Source organism: Benincasa hispida, chromosome 9 (genome assembly GCF_027475165.1).
Source record: "Benincasa hispida cultivar pf3 chromosome 9, pf3_genome.v1.1, whole genome shotgun sequence".
NCBI lineage: Eukaryota > Viridiplantae > Streptophyta > Magnoliopsida > Cucurbitales > Cucurbitaceae > Benincasa > Benincasa hispida.
In genome coordinates, this window is record NC_143486.1 from 2,669,070 (window position 1) to 2,686,163 (window position 17,094).

Here is a 17,094-nt window from a genome sequence, read left to right on the forward strand (position 1 = left end):
CCTCAAAGCTGGTGGGTTCATTGTTACTTAATGAAATGGTAGCACTTAAAGCAACACTAGCAAAGTCAGATTCTTGATATCTTGCGGTGGTACAATGGTTCTTCTTGTTCTGTCTCTTGTTAATGAATAGTTCTATAAGTCTCCATGTGTCTCTACTTGTTCACTTGACACATGTTCACTTGTTTCAGCAATGTCATCACCTTCAATTTCTAGATTTTGGGAGGAAGTAGAAGCTCCCTGATCATATTGAGGCTCTACCTCAAACTTTGTGCTACTTGTCTTTGACATAGATGTAGTTGGTTGTTCAGACATTATAAACATCTCATTCTCTCTGAATACCACATCTTTACTGTTTACACATCTCTTCTCAACAGGATGCCAGAAACTATAACCCTTCACTCTCGGTGTAAAGCCTAAAAACATGCATTTTACAACCCTAGGTTTCAACTTACCTTGGTTTTGATGTACGTAGACTACACATCCAAACACCTTCAAGTGTTCCAGCTTAGGAGGCTATCCTATCCACCTTTCTTCAGGAGTTTTCAACTCTATGGACTGATGTGGGCACCTATTTAGAGTGTAGATTGTGTAGAAAACAGGTTCAGCTCAATACTTTTCAGGCAAAAGAGCATTGTACAGTTGACATCTCACTCTTTCCAGTACTGTTCTATTCCATCTTTCAGCTACTCCATTTTGTTGAGGTGGGTACCTCACTATTCTGTGCCTCACAATGCCATGCTCCCTGCAAAACAAGTTAAACTTCTCTCCATAAAACTCTAAACCGTTGTCAATTCTCAAGTGTTTAATATGTTTAGAGGTTTGCTTTTCAATCAAGGTCTTCCATTCTTTGAATCTACTAAACACTTCATCTTTGGTTTTTAGATAGTAAACCCAACTCTTCCTTGAGTAATCATCTACAAAGGAAATAAAGTACCTTACTCCAATTAGAGATGGAGAGTGAGTTGACCCCCACAAGTCTGAATGCACATATTCTAGGATCTCTTTGGAGGTGTGTTGCCCTTTAGGGAAGCCTTGCCTTGTTGCTTGCCTAGTATGTAATGTTCACAAAATTTTAAGCTATCTCCAACACCCCTTGGAAGAATCCCCTATTTTGAGAGTACTTGCAGCCCTTTCACACTGATATGAGAAAGCCTTTTGTGCTATAACTCATCTTCTGTGGGTTCTTCATCAGTTGCCATCAAGGCCAAATGTGTCATTTGCACATCTTTGATGACATACAAACCATTCACTTTTGTTGCTACCAATACTACTTTAGAGTCTTTAATTATTTCAAAGGTGCCTCCAACACCTCTATACTCACAACCAATAGCCTCAAACATACCTAAAGATAGGCGATTTCTCTTCAATGTTGGAACATACCTCATATTCCTAATCAACTTCACTAAACCATTTTGCATTTGCAAGGATACAGACCCTATTTTAACAGCTCTGCAGGTGTTGTCATTTTCCATGTAGATCAGCCCTCCATTCTACTTTTTGTAGGTACAAAACCACCCTTTAGATGGTGTTATATGATCTGAACAGTCATAATCTACCACCCAATCTTGAGTCTTCATAGAATTCTGCTCTCCACCTTCTTTAGTTGCAGCCAATGCATCTGATTACACAAGGGAATTCTCCCTCACAGTAGCCTCAGTCTACTTTCCACCCTTGTTCTGTTGGTTCAGCTTCTTCTTCAAGGCATAACAGTCCTTCATGTGTTTCATTTTGTGGAAAAAATGGCACTTAATCTTGGACTTGTCACCATCATTTTGTTTCCCCTTCTCGTTGTTCTTTGTTTTCCCCTTTGAAAACAAGCCTTCACCTCCTTATTGATCTTTCTTGCTCATTTGTAACTCTAATTCTCTGACTCTTATTACTGATATGATTGCTTCTGTTGTTACTCTTTCTCTACCGTACTTCATGATTGTCTTGACATCTTTGAATGATTCTGGTAGAGAGTTAAGTAATACGAAAGCCTCATTTTCTTCCCCAATATTGTCACCTATTGATATAAATTCTGAAAACAGTCTCTTGAACTCATTCAAATTATCCATGAGGGACTTTGCAGCATCCATCTTGTAAATGAAAAATCTTTCCCTCAAGAAAGCTCTGTTAAGTAGGTCTTTGTTGAGATAAATCTCGTTCAATTTGTTCCAGAGGGCATAGGCAGTAGGCTGGTTAACAATCTACCTTAAAACACTATCTGTGACATTCAAGACAATGGTTCCATAAGCATTTATCTTGATTGTCTCTTTCTCTACATCAGTGAGTGTTTCAGGATATTTTGTAGAGTCTGTAATGGCCAGTAGTGTCTTCTACTATCCCAAGACTACTTTAATCTTCGCTTTCCATAATTCAAAGTCTGTCTTACCATCGAACTTCTCGATTTTATATCTGGTTGTTGCCATTCTTGATCATCAAGATTGACTTATCTGATTCGAAGTATGCAAGAATTCAAATCTTGGATTTGTCTTGAACTATTCTCTGAGCTATGATACCACTTGTTGTCCCAAATAACTATGACCTTCTCACAAATTACTCAGAATTGTCAGTCAAGTACTATGACCTTCATGATTGGCTGTATGCTTAAAGCTTGAAAAATTTTCTATTGTTTACCTGATGGCAACTCAATCATATAGAACGAAGCACTAGACGATTGTGTAGACGACAATTGATTAGAGCTAGACGATCATATGAATGACAGCTGAAAAGCTAGACGATTGTATAGATGATGAGATACAGAACTAAACGATTGTGTACACGATGCGATAGGAACTACACGACCGTGTAGACGATACTTAAATAAATGCTAAACGATTGTAGAGTAAGAAAGAAAGAACACAAGTGTGTAAGTGGTTCGGCCATAGGCCTACGTCCACTGTTCAAATCAGGAGGGTCCCTTTTATTACTTATTCTTCAAAGTTATTACAGAATGAATACCTTGCTCTCTCTTTTTCTCTTACGTTCTTCTCACGTTCGCTTTCTTTATATACACAGGCGCTCAAGGTCAATGATGAAGTTCTGGTAGTTACAACAATATAACAGAAAGAAGTTGACAACGTTTCAACTACCTGCAATCTTGTTTCCTTGTCTTCGGTTCTTCCTATAACAATATAGTATACCGATAAAGTGACATTAAGAAGCTATTTTACCTTAGATGGATGTTAGGTAAGTACTCAAATTAGATTAGTCACAATTTAACCAACATTTAGATTAAGAACTAATAAGTTTGTATTGAAGTAATTAATCAGATTTGAAACTAGATGGTGATTTCTATAAGAAAAGTATAAGTAATGATGTGTGCCATTATGCGATATAGAGGAAAAATCGAATTTCTGAATTTGAGAATAATAGTACATATTTTATATTAGTTAAACTATACTGATCGTTTTGACACGTGTTATAGAGTATCAAGTTTTAGCTGGAGGAAGACTACGAAATTCTCATATTTACTTTGTCAAGCGCTAGACTTGCTTTTCTCCTCCATTTCTCCCCATGTGTATGGTTTTGAGATATCACCCATTTTTAGCTCACAAACACAACAGAAATTTGATCATCAATGGATGGATTTGCAATTCTCCAAGTAAAAGCAATCTCATTATAAAATCTTCAATATCTTCAAATTTGATACTTATCAATCCAACCTTCAAATTTCTATTTCTTAGCTTCTTCCCTTTTCTCTCTCTCATCTACATATAACCAACCATAATCAGATTTTGATATATAAATATAGGTATTTGGCCAAAACCCAAGAAATTAAGTCATCTTCTTCACAAGATTATATCCCCTCTCCAATGGCTTCCTTCTCTCTCTGGTTCTTCACAACTTGAAGCTTTTCACCATGTTTACAAAGCTCAAACATCTCACTTTATTGTTCCTCATGATTATCAACAACAACCTTATAGAACTTCCTATCGTTTTCAACCTCCCAAGAATTGAATGAATGGTAATTTTTCACTTTCTTTTTTCTTTTTTTCTTTTTTTCCTTTCGAGTTTTCTTTTTTCTAATAAATTTTCCAATTTTTTTCTTTGACATGTGAAATGGCTATGGAATTCACTGGAAAAATGCAGATCCAAATGGTAAGTTGGTAATTTTCCTTCTTTGTTCTTCCTTTTTTAACTTCCTACATTTGTCTAACAAACTCCATCTAATTATTTTTTTTAGTAGTACTGATATTTTTTAAATTAAAAAAAATTAAAATATTTTTGTTTAAAAATAAAGATTTTGTCATGTGACATATATATTGTAATGGGACAAGTAGATGATATAAACAAAGATATGGATATAGTCAGAATGCACTCATTTTTTTTAATAAAAATATTTGAAGTGTTTTAGTAAAATCATTTAAAATTTTAATTTGTATACCTAATTAATAAGATTTTTTTTAATAATCTATTTTGAAAGATTAGAATTAAGCATCTTGTAAATTGCTCAAATGAAATAACAAAACGACACGAATGATCATCTATTCAACACAAAATAAAAAAATTTGAAACTATATCGTTCCCTCTCATTGTTCTATATCTAAGTTTGAAATATTTCAGGTCCAATGATATACAAAGGAATTTATCATCTTTTTTACCAATATAACCCTAAAGGAGTCGTGTGGGGCAATATTGTGTGGGCTCACTCCACATCAACGGACCTGATCAATTGGGAACCCCAAGATCACACTATTTACCTATCAGAATAGTCCGATATCGAGACTGCTGGTCGGGATCCAGCACCAACCTCCCCGGCGACAAACCAGTGATTTTGTACACAGGAATTAACCCTAAAAACCAACAAGTTCAAAACTTGACTGTCCCTATGAATCTCTCTGACCCATATGTAAGAGAATGGGTGAAATCCCCAAAGAACCCTCTCATGGCCCCCACCTCACAAAACCATATCAACTCTAGCTCCTTCCGGGACCCCCCCCCCCCCCCCCACCTGGCTTGGCAGCGACGGGGAGTGGCGAGTCATCTTTGGAAGCAAAACTGACGCCCGTGGACTCGCCATCATGTACCGAAGCAAAGATTTCGTTCGATGGGATCAGGTCAAAGATATATATAGTCTTAATCAAACTCTTTTTTGACCTCTAACTTCGAGGATATATTTAATGTTTATTTATGATATTGTTATAGGTTGGTCACCCTCTACATTATAAGGATGGGATGGGGATGTGAGAGTGTCCAGATTTCTTCCCCGTGGCAAGAAGCGCTCGGACCGGCATGGAGACGAGAATGAACGGACCACACGTGAAGTACGTGCTGAAGGTGAGCTTGGATGATACCAAGCACGACGTTTATACAGTTGGAACATATAATTGGGAAAAAGACATTTACATTCCAAATAAAGGGTCGATAGAAGGTTACAATGGATTAAGATATGATTATGAGAAGTACTATGCTTCAAAAACATTCTTTGATAGCTAGAAGAAGAGAAGGGTTTTGTGGGGCTGGGTCAATGAATCTTCAAGTGTTGGTGATTATATCAAGAAGGGATGGTCCGGTGTTCAGGTAATTTTAAGTTCATCAGTCAATTCTTAAGAACATATTTTATAATTTTTTTTAAAAAATATTTGGATACATCTTGTGTTGCACCTATTTTTTATGCAACTTACTTAATTGTCAAACCACAATTTATTACCTGATAATTTTTTTTAAAAGAATAATTTTGATTCTTTTGACTAGGAGTGATAGTCGGTTCAGTTTTGTCGGTTTTGGGGCCAACCGAGAATCAAATGAAACCAATCGGTTTTACAGAGAAGGGATCCAAACCAATATCCAGTAAAGAACAAAACTAGTGGATTGGTTTTACTTGGATCAGTTTATTATCAGTTTGGTTCTTGATTTTTTTGTATTTTTTTCTTTTTCTTTCATTTTTGAAATTTTTATTTTCACTTTGTTTTGAAGGGTCCTTTTTACTTATTTTAAATTAAAATCGGGTCTTTTTTTATAAATTGAGACTTTTTATTCTTTTCTTGCCGCTTTTTTAAATAAAAAAACATACATACACACTCCATAATAATTGGTCTAAACATCAAACATATATGTACCATAATAATTAAAATACTAAAAAAATACCTAATGTAGAGTTTATTTTCAAGGGTATATATATTATTGGTTCAATTCGGTTTTGATTGATTTTTCTAATAAAAAATTGATCCGAACCAATACATTTTGGTTTTTTCAAAATACAAACTAATATGTCCACTTTTATATTAAAAAACCAAATAAAACCATTGGATCGATTTGGATTTTCAATTTTTTAGTTTTTTATTGCACTCCTACTTTTGATTATGTGATTGGAGGGAGCTGCTGCATGTAGATGGGTGCAACTCAAAATGCACCCAAGTATTGCATTTTTTAAAATTATAAGTTTAATTACCATCACTAGTTCTACTCCTACCTACACCTTTCTTATCTTATTATTACCTACATTTCAAATATGTTATTTATAAAAAATCAAACTAAAATTTAAAAACTAAAGTCTTGTTTGGTAATCATTTTTTTTTTTTTTTTTTGAAAATGAAGCCTATTTCATCAATATTTCTTACAATGATTTGCATATTTCTTAAGTACAATAGTTGAATTCTTAGGCAATTTTTTTTTTTAAAAAAATGAAAGCTACTTTTTTTAGTTTCCAAAATTTGGGTGATTTTTTAAACAATTGGTGAAAAGTAGATGACAAAGGAAGAAGTTTGGAGGCAGAAATAGTGTCCATAAGCTTAATTTTAAAAAAAAAACAAAATAATTATCAAACGGAACCTAAAAGATTCCGCTATAAAGTTGAATTTTGTTTACACTTTGATCCCTCCATTTGTGAAATATTATTTTATGTTTTTATGTAATTATTGAATGGGTAAAGAAAAATGTTGGACGATATTCTAAGATAGTGGAGAAAATTGATTAGTAGAACCAAATGAGGGATACATCAATTATTGGGTTACGATTTTGTAGACAATTCCAAGGGCTGTTTGGCTTTATGCATCTGGAAGCCAACTCATTCAATGGCCAATTCAAGAAATTCTAAAACTTCGAAACAACAAACTTAAATTGACAAATCAAGTATTGAACAAAGGATCAATGGTTGAAGTCAAATTTGTATAACCTAAAACGATGTGATGGTCCAAATTTTTTTTTTAAGTCACTCCCCTACCCATCTATTCTAATTTTCTACGTAAATTCTAAATGGTCTCTACATTAGGATAGTTTTGGAAGTATAGTGGTATTTTTTATATAAAGGGCAATGTTCATAAGCATATTTATAACTGAACTTATAGATTATTCATGTGCCAAATTGTCTTATTGATTTACATTTTTGTTGAAGTGTTGATATAATTAATGTCTCATTTTTATTTTTGATTTTTGGTTTTTGAAAATGAAGCACATAAACCCTCGTTTTAACTCTAAATTTATTGTTTTGTTATCTACTTTTTACTAATGTTTTCAAAAACCAAGTCATAATTTTGAAAAAAAAAAATAGTTTTTAAAAATCTTATTTTTATTTTTGGAATTTGGTTAAGAATTCAACTCTTACACTTAAGAAAGATGCAAATCATGGTAAGAAACTGGGAGAAATTAGATTTAATTTTTAAAAACAAAAAATAAAAAAAACAATATGGTAATCAAACGGGGTCTAAATTTACCATAATTCACAAATTACTTAAACTTTTGGGTCAATCAATACTTTAACATAATAGTATATGAGCAAGAAGTCCTATATTTTCAAACTTATGTAATGTCATTCTCACATGTAAGAGAAAGAGTATTAAAATGTTAATTTCATTAAATTTATCATAATTCGTAAATTTAAGTTTAAGTTTTTAAGTCTATCGATGATTTAACAACTTTGAAAGCAAAACAAGAAATGGCAATGTCCATTAATATTATTTGATATTGTGGTTTGTTTGTTTTTGGTATTGTTAATTACAGGCAGATGTTGAGGTTTCATTCAAAGTGGAAAACTTTAAGAAAGCTCAAATGTTGAAACCTAAATGGAAAGACCCACAATTGGTTTGTAGCCAAAAGGGAGCAGCTGCAAAGGGTGGAGTTGGTCCATTTGGGCTTCTAGTTTTGGCTTCAAATGACTTGAAAGAGTACACTTCAATCTTCTTTAGAGTATTCAAAGGATATCACAAATATGTTGTTCTTATGTGTAGTGATCAAAGCAGGTATGAAAAATTATTATTATTATTTAACGAGAGTTGGAATTAGGGGCGTTCAAATAATTCGAACAACCCGGACTACCCAACCCAAAATGTAAGGATTGGGTTGGGTTAGTTTTGTTCTTGGGTTGGGTTGGGTTGTGAGTTGGTTAAAAAATAAATCTGGGTTGACCCAACCAACCCGAATTATATATACATATATGAGATTTTAGTTATTAGTCATGTGTTGAATATAAATTTACATATTTTTCATTAAAAATTAAAAAAAAAAGGTTATAACTCGAAAACCCAACCCGAATTTTAAGGGTTGAGTTGAAAGTTTATTTGGGTCATTTGGGTTGCCAATTAAACCAACCCGAATTTTCGAGTTGGTCCAAACAATACCTTCAACCCAACCCATGTACCCCTAGTTGGAATAATGTAAGTACACGTAAGAAAAAAATTAAAAATATTAAATTTTGCTTCAAATATTATGGTGATCACATTGAATAATTATAATACAGTTATTTATTCGTTTTAAAACTTTTTTTTTCATGCTTAGGTCTTCTCTCAACTCGAACAATGATAAGACCACATATGGAGCATTCTTAGACGTGGACCGAACTCGTGAAAATCTTTCACTAAGAAGCTTGGTGAGATTATTTATAAATTCATGCATTATTTCTACGCAAAACACATACACTAGCTTAGTAATTGTTGGGTAGAGATCAAACTATCAACCTTTAGAATCGTAATTATTGTTGTCTTATAATCAACTTAACTATGTTCAAATTGACACTTATTAATTTATGATTAACTTTTGTTTAGGAAAAATTACAAAAACTACCCCTATAGTACAATAGTAGTTATAATTATACCCTAAAACTTTCAATTATTAAGTCCTTACAAAATTGTAAAAATTGTAGTAATTGTATAAGTTTGAGGTTCAATTTTTGTTATTTGGGGGGTCCAACTTCTAAAAGTATTATAAGTTTGATGATCCAATTTTGACAAGGATAGAAGTTTAAGAGCCCAATTTTTACTAATGAAACTTTAAAGGTGTTATTGTAACTTCTACGATACTTCAAGGGTAATTTTCCTAATTTGCCATTTTGTTTATTATCCATATAAACAAAATAATAAAAATGAAAAATGGTACAAAATTTACAGATTGATCACTCAATAGTTGAAAGCTTTGGATGTAAAGGGAGTTTATCCAACATTAGCCATTGGAGACAAAGCTGGTCTCTATGCTTTCAACAATGGAACACAGAGTGTGACCATAAAAAAACTAAGTGCTTGGAGCTTGAATAAAGCTCAAATCAATTGAACCAAAATCCCATCAACTAGGAAGGAAATGAGGGAGGGGGACATTTTTCACCATTTTTTTTTCTCATTTGTATAATATATATATATATATATTATATAGTGCATTTTGGATAACCCAATTGGATAATTAAATTTATTTTATAAAATTATTCATACTACCCCTGAATTTTGGGGTAGGTTTCAATCCTGAGCTTAGATTTTAAAAGTTTTATTTTTAGGTTTCAATTATGTGTTAAGACTTTAAAAGTTTTATTTTTACTTTTAAATTTTGAAACTTATTCCAAAAAATTACATTTAGAGCGTTTGTTCCTTTAAAATAACCGATATCTTTTGAGATGAAATAAATGACAACATCAATAATCTTAATATTTTATAAAATAATATATCAAGCACGACTTCTAATTTTTTTACACATCAATTATCACATTAATTTCTTTATATTTTTTAATTTTAATTAACAAATTTCAAAGTTTAAGGATAAACTTCAAACTTTATGAACTATCAAAATCTAAGACAATTTCCAAATACAACCATATTTTGTATTTTCCACAATAAAATCAAGCAAAATTAAAAATGTATGTCCCTAGAAAATTAAGTCTAAGAAGTTGTTATTAGTTCCTAATTTTGGAAAATAATACTTTTTAGTTTTGCATTATGTGGAACAATTGTTCAATACTTAATAGAATTTTAGCATGACACATTCTATTAAGTAGAAATTTGGATAAAATTTATTAGGTGAAAATTTATAAGTTACACTATAAGAAATCGTACTTCTCCCGTGTCCCAAATCGCTAGGAAATGGTGAAAAATACGTCGAGAGAGATGGATCGTCGGGAGTTTGGTCGGAAAAAAGTCCGTCAAGAGAGGAACTCCCGATGCAAGAAAGGGTCTGTCGGGAGTTGTTTCTAGAACTCCTGATGGCTAGTATATGTTGTCGGGAGTTCTAGGAACTCTCGACGTGCTCTTCTATATGTCGAGAGTTCTAGGAACTCCCGATGCGCTCTTTTATGCGTCGGGAGTTCTAGAACTCCTGACGATCTGTTTTATTCACCGGGAGTTCTAAAACTCCCAACGGCCTATTTTATTCGCTAACTCCCAACGCGCTAAAATATGTGTGGGGAGTTCCTTCATTGGTTGAATAATGGCTTTTAATTTTTTTTTTTTATTTGTAATTTGTAATTTTTTTAAATTTGATATGAATAACCTATAAAGCATCATTAACCAACTCAAATAGATTCACATAATAAATAATATAAACAAACTGAAGTCCATACTATAACAAATAAATGAAAAGTTACAAGATCCTACGATAAAACAAAGTCGATACTAAATAAAAGAAATTTGTTTTCAGAAATACATAGAAGAAATAAAATTTAAACAATGTTTATAAATACAAAGAAGAAAACAACATCTGGAACACAGCATCTTGAACAATCGTCCAACTTCATCTTCGAACAACATCCTACAATAAAACAAAAACATTCAAATGACATAATCTTTTATAAATAAGAACGATTATAACAACACGAACACACCTCCCACAACATGTTCAAACTTCATAAACATCCATAAACACATAAAAACTTCAAGTTGAACGGAAAAATGAGCAAAACGAGTATAATCAAACTCTACCCACCCCCCACGACATTCCCGATGCTCACAAACATAAAAAACCACACAAAAACCTACAAGTTCTACTCCAAAACGATTATAACCAAACTCTATTCACCCCCACAACATATTCAAACTTCATAAACAAGAATGAACACACATAAAACTCAAACTTTCTCCTCAAAACAATCTAAACCAAACTCAACCCACCCACCACAACACGTTCAAACTTCATAAACATTCATAAATACACAAAAACTCCAAGTCCAACGACAAAACGAGCAAAACGAGTATAATCAAACTCTACCCACCCCCATGACATTTTTGACGCTCATAAACATAAAAAAACACACAAAAACCTATAAATTCAACTCTAAAATGATTATAACCGAACTCTACCTACCCCACAACATATTCAAACTTTATAAACAAGAACGAACACACATAAAACTCAAACTTTCTCCCCAAAACAATCTAAACCAAAATCGGCCCACCCCCCACAATACGTTCAAACTTCATAAACATCCATAAACACACAAAAACTCCAAGTTCGACCCCCCTTTCCCCCCCCCCCCCCCCCCCCCCCCCACACACACACACACACAAATAACGACAGAAAATACATCAAAATCCAATTGTTTGGCTACCATAACTACAAGATAGCCAACAATTCTTTATCATAAAGCTACTAAGACATAACTACTTTGCTATCATAATTGCAGGATAGTAACATATTAGATAACTAAATAATGAAGTAATCATACCTAATTCGATGACCCTCCTCTTTGTGATAGTATCATGTCTTCAATTAATTTTTTTTCATTTCTTCCATTTGTCTTGCATGATCCTCTCTCATTTATTTTTGAACGTCTTCAAGTTCCTTAATCCTCGACTGAGACTGTTCGAAATTGACTCTCAATTCCCCCACCTCTCTCTCCATTCCTTGAGTAGATGACAAACTCGATGAGCTACTACCCCTTCTTGACTTAGGTTTAGGGCCCCAACCTAGGCCTTTTGAATATTCGAGTCGTCTATCCAAAATCGTCTCACATATTTCATCTCTTGTTAGTGGTTAAGAACCTTATGGAGTAGAGTTGGATTGTAATTCTAACATTTGATTCTGGACATATTAATTAAATGTGTAAGTACGAGCGACTGAAATTAGAAATGAAAAACAACACGAAAGTAAAACAAAAAAGGTTACATGTGCATTTTCAACTGCCTGGTTCATGAACTTGCCACCTTTAGAGTATTTCCCTAAATAGGTCAACACGTCCTATTTTCTCGACTTCCTTTGCCTGCAACTCTGATTGAATTTGCAGGAACGACTTTGATCCGCCTACGTGATCGAACGGTAATTTCTCTCTGTTCTTCCTATTCGTCTCCGACATTTCCTACATTTGAACAAAAAATTAAAAAACAAATAAAAAATCAAATATTCTATAATAGTAAATGAAGTAAATGATATACACCCTAAATTATTCTAACCTGAAACGCTTCACTCTCGAAGTGGTCACACAAAAAATATCAATATTTTGGTATATTTTTAAGCCTACTAGACAAGTTGGCACGTGCTTGCTGAGGATTGCCACATTTTCTGTAATGTTTGTGCAAATCTGCTCTAAATTCTTTGAAGGAAGTTTCATTTGATGTTCTACAAAATGGTTAACTCGTTGATTGGATAGATCAAGTACGAAATGAGGCTACAAAAGAATAAAGGAAGAATTAACATATATGATGTTCATGACTTTTAGCCTACAATTGACTCTAAAATAATAAACTTATAACTTACCAACAATTGACTCTTAACCAATTCCATAAACTCATTTGGAACCCCAACAAAAGTACGACATTGTACGGGAAATGAAATCTGACGGCGACACCAATCGTATTACTAAATCATACCGAATGTTGAGAAATCGGCTTCGTCTCCCCCTCACTTATCATGATTGGAATTCTCCCATGTTTTTTGACGTATTTTTCCAACTCGATGTTCCGCGAATCGCGCTTTCTCCGAGTGGATGCTGAGCTACTATATGAGGAATAAAAAATTTAAAACAATTTATGACGTATTTCAGTTAACTAAATATATTTCAAAATATACTAACCTAAAGTGTCACCCACAGAAGATCCCGTATTGCCTAGATATATCTTTTGCTTTTGGAATTCTTCATCAGCCTCATGTTGCCTATTAGGGGTTGACATCGTATCTATACAAATACAAAAATGATAAAACAGTATAAAATTAATATGAAATACGTGTAAACAGAGAAAGAGAATTTAGTAGATACATGATTATTCATCATCGTCATCTAAATCAAATTATTCATCAGCACTTAAACTGTTACTGGAAGATAATTGTTCTTCATCATCGTTTATGAAGTCATCGTTGTTTATGAAGTCATCATCGCCATGTCGAATAATTGGTCTTTCCACAACTATAGGATCAATGTCAAATCTGCATAAAGTAACCTCCTCAATGGTTTCATCCACTAGGACTCTATTGACAATTTCTTGTAAATCTAGTTGTGCATTTTCAACATCATCCACTTCTGGTACATCTCATATTCACTTATTTTGGATACTTAAACAACTTTCCAATTGCTATCATATTTTATGTCATAAATGTAAAAGACTTGTTCTGCTTGGATAACAAAGATGAAAGGCTCATCGACATACCAAAAGTGTGATGATTGATCGATTTGTATCCTAAATCTACATGCGTCCTATTACTTTTGTTGTTATATGTGTCAAACTATCTACACTTGAACAAAAAAATACGTCTTCTATTCGCATATTCGAAATCTAATATTTCGTTTACAAAACCGTAGAAATTGTTATCCACACTTCTGTTCCCACTGATCTCCCCGACCACTAGAACTCCACTATTTTGTGTAGCTTGACGATTATCACGCTCTACAGTGTGAAATCGTACCCCATGAACAATGCATCCATTGTAAGAGCACACATCAGATGAAGGTCTTATTGCAAGTGAAAAGAAATCATCGGAGATATATTTTATCTCACGCCGTTATAAAACCCGATAATTAATTATACATTAAAAATGACTACAAAAAATGAATCATCTCTCAACTTTCAATACTATGTATACCTGAGATCTGAACCAATCGGAAAATTTGTGTTGATGTCTTTGTTGGGATTGGTGTCCTAATTCTCCCGGAGTCTCGTAGTTTGTAATTTATATACAAAATATGAATAAAATAAGAGTTATTTTATCTAGTATTTACTCATATTCAATAAACAAAGCTCCATGGTTATTGTATGTAAACTTAAGCATGTATATGAGATATACAAATGGATCACGTCTTAAATGATAACCTAAATAGGTCTGTAGTATAAGAATTAAGGAGGGATACCTGATCCTGGTGATACTACGGATACGATCCGCTTTGTAGAGGTTTACAAGTATTGTGAACTACTACAGATGGTAGATCCTGGCCATTCATATAGAGACATGCGAGCGAAGGTGTCTTATACAAAGAGTTTATATAAGACCGAACCACGAGATGACTAGTCTCTGTATATAACGCCATTGATACTAGAGACTTACAACTCACCTAAATGACCATATGTGACATGACCTCAATCCTGAGTGTTTTAGGAACTCCTGCCTTTAAGGGTGGTTTTTTGATTAATATGAGTGAAAGTGGTTAGATTGCCAACTCAACATGCCTACCTTTTTAGGAACTTGTCTGATTTGGGAGCTGGGAACTTAGTTACACAAGATGGAGTTCACTTCTTCCCCGAAGTAGGGGTAAGTAGATAGATTGCTCCCTTAAGGGTAGATTCCGTGGCTTGAACATAGTGGCCACAACTTCTCTTTGGAAGAGAGAACTCAGTCATAGTAAGACTATGATTTATGTTCATTAGAGGGATTAATGGTACTTAAGAAGTTAGATGTAACTACAGAGGCATAACGATTATTGGCCCAGCTGTACTTACGAGTGATCTGTGAAGGATTATCGCACTGTGATTTATTGATATGGATACATAATATATTAGTAGTAAGAGAGTTCAGTTGTCGGTCTTTAGTGGAGTGTCTGGCAGTTAACGGATGGTGGATCCCGTGACTAAAGAGTTTAGTCAGTTATTCACATACCATTGGAACTTTGAGCTACAGGTTCATAAGGTCCCTTTGGTAGCTCAATGGATTCAAGTTGAGAATTAGTTCTTGGTGTTTATTTGAAATGTTCAAATTGACAAGAGGTAATTCGATTATATATGATATAATTGGTGTGGTGTATTAGATACATCTAGTGGAGGATTAATGTAAATGAGATTTACATTAAGGACCATGAAATAAAAAAAGAGCTATGGTTTATATGTTTCATGAGATGAAATATTAAAACTATAGGTTATAAATATAGTATGGTAAGTTAGTTATCATATATATTTATAATAATATTAATTATTGGATAGTTATCTCTTTTTTTTTAATAATCAATTGAGTGGGAGGTTATTGTTGGTTTCATGGTAATTGTGAGATAAAAGGAAAAATGGTTTCCTAAATTTAGTAGTTGATGATTGAGAGTTTCTATTCTTAGAAATTATTCACGGTGGCTATCAAATAAATGAGATTTACTAAACGATGGCTGAAGAGAGACTAGATGATCGTGGAGTGTTTCTATACGATAGTCACTCAGCTAGCCGATTAGATAAACAATCGCGAAGCTTTTGCTAAATGATCGCGGAGCTTCTTCTAAATGATTGGGCATCGCCTATATGATAAACATTTGCCATCTCCCACTTACTCAATCGTTTACACGTTTGTTCCTCCGGTCTCTTCCTCTAACCAAGTCCACACAGAGCCCACACTTCTGGATTTTCACACCGAGAATACTGAGGTAGCCATTGTGGTGGTGCCATACTCAACTCGACATAGTCGAGGTTATTGGAGGTCGTTCGCTGTGGTCTTGAAGATTGTTTTGTTCGTGGTCGCTATGATCGTGCGGTGTTGCGGTCGAAGTGTTGGAGCATTCATGATTGTCGTCTTGCTGTGAAGTGTTTGTAATCAAGGGTATTGAAGATGAGTCTTCAAAGGTATGTTAATTTCATCCCTTGATCTATTATGTAAAGTATGCTGTAATTTCGTATGTTGCATGACCAGTATTTTTCTGTTTGTTGGCTGTAATTGTTGTTGTTCATATAAGATTGAAATTTAGAACGATCATTCCGCTACTCATGAAAATCCTCAGGTTCGATTTTCTTCAGTCTTATATATAAGTCCGAGGCGCTTTGAGCTTCACGACGAATTAACCTTAAGTGTTGCCTAGAAAATTGATCATTTGAAAGTTATATCAAAGAATTTGTTCTAGAATTTAGAAATTTATAAAGTTTAAAACGTACTTGCGATAGTTTGTTATTTTTTTACAATTGTTGAGAATGTACCAATGTGCGATACGCTTTTCCTCCGCTAATAGGTGAAGGAAATCGGACGTGGAATTTCCATGAGCAGCGGAACAAGACTATTCCAAATTACAATCATGAATGAACATATATTTACAGTCGACTTCAAACAAGCGGTTATACAATTCAAATGCAAAAATTACAGCATGAAAAAACTCAAAGAACAGAGAGCAAACTAAACGAACAACGGCAAAAGCGTCTCCACGCTCCGTTGCACGGCCGCTCGAACAATCAGCAACCTCGAACGCTCGATCTACACGGCCGCAACACCGCACAAACACTTCGCGCCCGTCCTCAATGATCTCCTCGGCACGAACTCTTCGCACTCATCCTCAACAATCGCCTCGGCCATGAACTCCTCAGCAACACAAACAGTCTCCACAACACCACGAACGGCCTCCAGAAAACCTCGACGGTGTCGAGTTGAGTCTGACACCACCAACAAGGCGACCTTGGTATTCTCAGTGTGAGAATTCAGAGGGTGGGCTCTATTCGAACTTGGTATGAGGCAGAAGAACGGAGGAAACAACGATCGTGTATACGACTGGGCAAGTGGGAGATGGCTGAGACCTATTGTATAGGTCGATGCCCA

General features: G+C 34.1%; 1 pseudogene; it reads left to right on the forward strand.

Annotated features, from left to right (window-relative positions):
* The first annotated feature begins 3,831 nt into the window (after positions 1-3,831).
* Positions 3,832-9,465, forward strand: LOC120086894 (beta-fructofuranosidase, insoluble isoenzyme CWINV1-like; annotated as a pseudogene).
* Positions 9,466-17,094: the final 7,629 nt, after the last annotated feature.